This window comes from Phodopus roborovskii, unplaced genomic scaffold, assembly GCF_943737965.1.
Source record: "Phodopus roborovskii unplaced genomic scaffold, PHOROB, whole genome shotgun sequence".
NCBI classification, from domain to species: Eukaryota; Metazoa; Chordata; class Mammalia; order Rodentia; family Cricetidae; genus Phodopus; species Phodopus roborovskii.
In genome coordinates, this window is record NW_026126020.1 from 131,340 (window position 1) to 138,299 (window position 6,960).

At 38.3% G+C, this 6,960-nt stretch overlaps 1 pseudogene; it reads right to left on the minus strand.

The window, feature by feature from the left end:
* Positions 1-1,695: 1,695 nt before the first annotated feature.
* Positions 1,696-2,267, minus strand: LOC127218301 (transcription factor BTF3-like; annotated as a pseudogene).
* Positions 2,268-6,960: the final 4,693 nt, after the last annotated feature.

Sequence of the window (6,960 nt, forward strand, 5' to 3'; positions counted from 1 at the left end):
ATAATGTCTTTCTCTGTAGATGTCTGACATTTTCTGGCCCTTCTAGCACTTATCTTTCCCTATGTTTTCTTGATTTTTCATGAGTGCGCTAGTATTTTGCACTTAAGAGTTTAAAAGAACTTTAAAATGTTTTCTGCTGGCTTTTACCACCAAAACTCATACATTCCTGTCTGTGTTTTAAAAATTTCTTTCTGTTATAGCTGGAGAGACGACTCAGAGGTTAAGAACCCTGACTGCTCTTCTAGAGGTTCGGAGTTCAAGTCCCAGCAACCACATGGTGGCTCACAGGCTTTTACAACGAGATCTGGTGCCCTCTTCTGATGGAGTCAGAAGGATGTATACATAATATATAAATACATCTTTAAATTTTTTTCTGTTACATATATTTTTAATGGCACAAATCAAAGCTGTAATTTAATTTCTTAATTCTAGTCCCAAACTTTTCCATTTTTTACAGGACTTTTCACACAATATTAGTCATAGGTGATTCCTACAATTTTCTTCTTATTGCACTGCTTTTGATAGAGCTGTAATGCACTGAATGCTACTCAAGTGTGGTTCTGCATCAGTGAAATATTGTAGAGGGGTTTAATAGCAGTGGGTCATGATTTCTGTGATTCATTTTTCTATGTGTGTAGTACAAAAATGTTTAAAATCAAGAAGATAATAAGCAAAATGAACCTTGGACTATGAAGATGCCATGATTTATAAAAGATGACCTAAGAAGTGGAATTTTTTATTGATTTATTGGTTTTATACTAGGTCTCTGGGCCACCCAGTCTCTGGTTTTGGTTGCTTAAGCAATGTTTTAGGTATGTTACTTCTCATGTAATGGGCCTTAGGTCAAAGTAGACAGGTTGGCTATTTCCACAGGTTTTGTGCCACCATTGTTCTAGCATGTTATGCAGGATTATAGATGCAGTTGCTTAAATTGTTTATCTAATCTTGATTTAATTCTGGTAAGTGGTACATATTGAGAATTTTTTTGTGTCAAAGTAAGTGGTCAGTTTTGGAGAAAGTTCCAAGAGGTGCAGAGTAGAAGGTGTATTCTTTTCATTTGGGTGAAATGTTCTGATAATATCTGTTAGGTCCATTTTGTATATAATGCCTGTTAACTTCAATATTTCTCTGTTAAGTTTTTGTCTGGATGACTTGTCCATTGGTTAGAGTGGGGTATTGAAGTCTTCCACCTATCAGTGTCAATGTGTGATTTAAGTTGTAGTAGTATTTCTTTTATAAAGTTAGCTTCTCTTGTGTTTGGGGCACAGATGTTAAGAGTTTACATGCCATTATGGTAGGTTTTTCCTTTCATGAGTATGTAGTGTCCTTCTGCAACTCTTTTGATTACTTTTGGTTTAAAGACTACTTTGTTAGATATTAAAATTCATACACCAGCTTGTTTCTTAGGTCAGTTCAGTTTGCTTGGAATATCTTTTTTTCCAACCCTGTACTTTACTTTGAGGACTATCTTTGATTTTAAGATTTTTTTTTTAGGCAAAGAATTTTATTAGCCCCTTTCCAAACTTTATTCCCATGCTTCTTCAGCTTAATTTGCTGCAAAGAATGAATTGTGTTTAAGCAAAAACTGAAAAGAGCTGCAGTGTCCAGGGGCTTAAAAATGTTAGAGATCTAGATTTTATCAGATTCATAAATAAAAGAATTTTAAAAAGCAGTCATGATATAAAATAGCAGCAGCTCCTGTGACTTCTGCAAGTGGCACCTTCTTCAGAAGTCGCCTCAACTCAGTTTGCCTCGTTCTTAGAAGCCTTATCAAAATTCTCCACCAGATCAGGGACTTCATCATCATCATCCTCTCCAGTAGCAAGTGGTGCTTTTCCATCCACAGATTGTTTGGGCAGAGCTTCAGCCAGTCTCCTTAAACTAGTCAGACTGTCTGCTCCAAGCTGGTTTAGGATGCTGGGAAGCATTTCTGTCAGCTGTTTTGTCTCAGCGTAGCCTGTAATGGTGAAGGTGTTTGCTGCCAGAGACGCCTGAACTTTAGGGTTGTTAAAATGGATCACTGTTCCTTGGTTTGTAAACATGTTCAATACCAGAGATATTGTTCACCCCTAACTTCTTTAAGGAGAACTGCAGTTTTTTGTCATCTGCTGTGGCTGTTCTGTCGACCACCTTTTTTTTTTTTTTTGCGAGCAGTTCCTTTGCCACCAATGCGCACTTGTGCCTGCAGCTTGGCCAGTTTCTCCTGGTTCATGATCGTTTCTTTCATCTTGTCGGAGTGGAAATGGAGCCACACGGGGGACTAGGATTCGCGCTCAGGGGGTCTTGGGCAGACCAGCTGAGATAAGGCGCCTAAGATGTGTTTCTTGAATGCAGCAGAATGATGGATCCCGTTTTCACATACATTCTGTTAGTCTGTGTTATTTTTATTAGGGAATTGAGACTGTTGATGTTGAGAGGTATCAATGATTACTGAGTGTTGACTAGGCCTATTACTTTGTCGTTGTTGTTGTTGTTGGTGGTGGTGGTGGTGTGTGTGTGTTTGTGTGTGTGTGTGTTTCCATTCTTTTCATTTGCTGATCTGGGATTATTTGTTCTTTGTGTTTTCTTGAGTGTGGTTACCTCTCTAGGTTGGAGTTTTCCTTTCATTATCTTCTGTAGGGCTGGATTTGTAGATAGATATTGCTTAAATATGGTTTTCTCATAGAATGTCTTATTTTATCTATCTGCTGTGGTTGAAGGTTTTAGTGGGCATAGTAGTCTGGCATGGTATCTGTGGTATCTTAGAGTCTGAAGCACATTTTACCAGGATCTTCTGGATTTTAGAGCCTCCATTTAGAAGTCAGGTATAATTCTAATAGGTCTGCCTTTGTATGTTACTTGATCTTTTCCCCTTGTACCTTTTAATATTCTATCTTTCTTCTGTAATTTTAGCATTTTTATTATTATTTCTTTTCAGGTCCAGTCTATTTGGTGTTCTATATACTTCTTGCATCTTGATAAAGTTCTCCTTCTTTAGGTTAGGGAATAATAAGTGTGTCTTTTTCCTGAATGGCGATGAAAATGTTTTAGAACTGGAAATTTTCTTCTGTGATTTTGTTGAAAATATTTTCTGTGCCTTTGGCATGGGTTTCTTTTTCTTCTTTCTATGTTCCTATTACTCTTAGATGTGATCTTTTCATAGTGTCCCAGATTTGATGGATATTTTGTCCTAGGATCTTTTTTTCAGAGTTAACATTTTCTTTGACTGAGGTATCCATTTATTCTATTGTGTCTTCAATGCCGGAGATTATGTCTTCCATCTTTTGTATTCTGTTGATGAAGCTTGTCTCTGTAGTTTCTCTTTGAATTTTTAAATTTTTCATTTCCAGAATTCCCTCAGTTTGTGTTTTCATTATTGACTCTATTTCCGTATTCAGGTCTTGAACAATTTTATTTGTTTCCTTCAACTGTTTGTTGGTGTTTTCTGGCTTTCTTTAAGGAATTTATTCATTTCCTCTAATTATTTGTGTTTTTCTGGGTTTGTTTAAGGGATTTATTCATTTCCCCCAATTGTTCTTTGGTGTTTTTCCATATTTCTTTAAGAGTTTTATTTATCCATTTCCTCTTTAAGGACAGCTATCATTTTCATATAGTTGCTTTTAAGGTCTTTCTTATGCTTCAGTTGTGTTGGAATATTCAGAGCCTGCTGTGGTAGGATAGCTGGGCTTTTGTGGAGACATGTTACCTTGGCTGTTGTTGATTGTGTTTCTACATTGGTGTCTCAGCATCTGGGTTTGGGATGAGTAAAGTCTAGGTGCTGATTTCTGGATTTGTTTGGTTGGGTGTGTGTTTTGTTCCTTGGCTTCTGTTTCCTCTTTGGATTTCAGAGAGTGTAATAACTGTTTTTCTGGCCTGCTCAGCTGGTATGTTCACAGGAATGCCTGCTGGTGTTAGGTCTGGTAACTGGGATGAGTTGGGGGAGGGAAGGTTGGAGGAGAAGGTCTTTGTGTTCTCTTACAGATTGGATCAGAGAGGAAAGGTGGGCACAGCAGGTTTCTAGCAATAGAGCTGGGAGTGGGACTGGGGGAATTGGATCTAAGTAGCAGTAGGAGAGGTGTGGGTCTGTCTTGAGCCTACCTTTTGCCCTGGGAGGACCTGCCCTTGTCTTAGCAAGGTTGCCTGATGGATTTGGGGTCTTGAACAAAGCAACACGTCTGGGGAAGGAGGTTAGGAGGGGTTGGTTTGTGGAATCCACAGGAGATGTTGGCAGGGGTGAGGGAAGGTTGCAGCTGGTGTTTTGTTGCAGTGATAGGATGAGACAGGAGGATTGGTTCTAGGGGAATGGGGGGAGGGGGAGAAGGTCTACAGGCAATCTACCAAGTTTTCTGGCAGGTGTTGCCTGTCTGTTGTTTTCTGTTCTATTTTTGTTGCTAATGTTTTATTATTGGATAGCAGACTAAAAAATATCCTTATTTCCAAAAATACACATTGTGCTTGCAAAACTCAGGCTTATGGGCTCTGATTTTAAGTTTGCTAGATTTCTCTTCCATCAACCATTATCTGTATATAAATCCTCAGGGATGGCTTGAGACCCATAATAATCGTGTGTGTGGGGGGGAGTGGTAGGTGCTGATGAAGGTCTAGTGCTGGTAATCACAGCTGCCGTGAATTTAAGAGTACAACAACCACACATGCTCTGAAGTCAGCATTGCACGCCATAGAGCTCTACTCCCTTTCTCTGGCTTGTGCATTCTGTTGTTTTCCCCATTGATGTAGCACACAGACTAAATATTAATTACTCAGAACTGTATCTCTATGGAAGTGGGCAGTGGTCTATGCCATTCTCTGGGGGACTGTTTGCATTTAATCATCCTCATGGTTTATGCATTTTATCCTCTTATGCTGCTCAGTTTGTTTCTGCAGATACCCAATCTCCTTCTCATGGTGTTGGATTTCATCTTCATGATGTTTCTTCAAGGCAGCCAGTAGTTCTCTTGTCATCTCTCAAAAGTACAGATCGTCTTCAGCCATCTCTCTTTTTCTGAAGGCTCCATTGGCTTTTGGGGTGGATCTGTACTGTTGCCCAGGCTGTCTGAGAAGTCTGAGCTGAAATATCAGGTTTGCATGACTCTTCAATCCCTGGATGCCAAGAGCAGTGCCAAACTTTCAACACTCAGTTTGCCATTATCTCCAGCACTGCACCTCAACATAACTTCTATTTCTTAAGACTTGTAGGGAGTGATAGAGATGTCTCATTTATGACTGGGTGTTTTAATAGTCATTTATTGTCAATAGTTTGGTCAGATTGAGTATCTGTAGTTACTGCTGCCCACTGCAAAGAGAAGATTCCCTGACATGAGTGTTAATATATGAGCATAAGCACAGTTATTTAGAAAGCAATTTAATGAGTATATCCTGTTCACTTAGGAAAACAACCCCAGTAGCTTTACCACTATGTCCTGTGAACTCCTCAGTCACAGGCTTTTGACCAGATTTACATTATCTGATATGAATTCCCTCCTGTGGAGCCCAGCTTAAATCTAACCAGAAAGTGGTTCGTTACACCCAGTAACAGACTTGCCACTAATATACTGGTGGCTTCATCTTGCTTGGCTGCTCAGTAATATTGAACACAGGGGTCTATAGCTGAGTAAGATTGTTGATGACAATTCTTCCCCATATGCCTGCACAATTCTTTTTCTGGAATTCTAGCTGTAACAGAAGTGAGGAAGATTCCAGCCCAGTTCTAGATTAATGGGGCTATGTCATTTCAACCAAGGTATGCAGATCTTTAGCAATGGAGTCTTACCTTCTAGTTCTGGTAGGTAGACAGCAGCCATGGAAATTACATGCATTGTTTTGGAGGCCTCAGCTTGTAATGAAGAAGTCCACCCCTGGCATTGGGATTTGCATTTAATAGCCTATTGCTTCTGAGAGCAGCTTTATTCGCCCATACCAAGTACCCATATCCAAACTCTTAAAATTAAATTTGTTTTTTTATTAGCTTATCAAGCATCAGATTTCGTTATGGCTTTCTTCATACATCATTAATTTTAGTTCATATACCTCCACCCCGGCTTCCTTCTCCTTCATGTTCTAAATCTCTACTTTAAAAAAAATTAAAAGTTTTAAAACAAGTATCACTGTGTAGCCCTGTCTGGTATGGAAATCACTAAGATTTGCCTGCCTCTACCTCCTGAGTGCTGGGATTAAAGGTGTGCACTACCATACCTGGCCTGTAGGTGACTACTTTTTTAATGGACGACCTACGATTACATTTCTTTTTTATTTTATTCTTTTCTCTTTTTATTCATTTATTTGAGACAGAGTTTCTCTGTGTATTCCTGGCTGTCCTCGAACTTGCTCTGTAGACCAGGCTGGCCTCAAACTCAGAGATCCATTTGCCTCTGCCTCCTGAGTGCTGGGATTAAAAACATGTGCCACCCACTGCCCAGAAACACATTTCTAATCTTATTTATAGTAATTGGTCTAGTTGATTTTTCTATTTCTTGCATTAAATTTGGTAACTTTGAACTCATTAGGAAGTAATGGAACTCATTATATTTTCAAATTTGATATAATATATTTATATGTAAAATTATATTAATTTTAATTGCATCTACTTCTGTGGTTCTACCCTTCCATGTGTGCTTTTTTTTCTTTTTAACAAGTTATTTTATCTTTGAAATTATAGTATAATTATATCATTTTATTCCCTCCAAACACTCATATATAATCCTCTATACTCTTTCAAATTCATCTTCTTTATTCATTAATTGTTACATTCATATAGGAATAATGTATATGTATATGAACTTGTATGTGTATATATGCCTAGTTATGTAAGTACAACCTGCTCAGTCTGTATAATGTGCGTTGTATGCATGTTTTCAGGGTTGACAACTTGGTATTAGATAACCAGTTTACCAATTTATCAACTGGTAAAGACTATTTATCTCACTTTCAGTATTCATAAGTTACCTGTAGTTTTTTTGTGTAGGGTTGAGGCAACAGGGAATT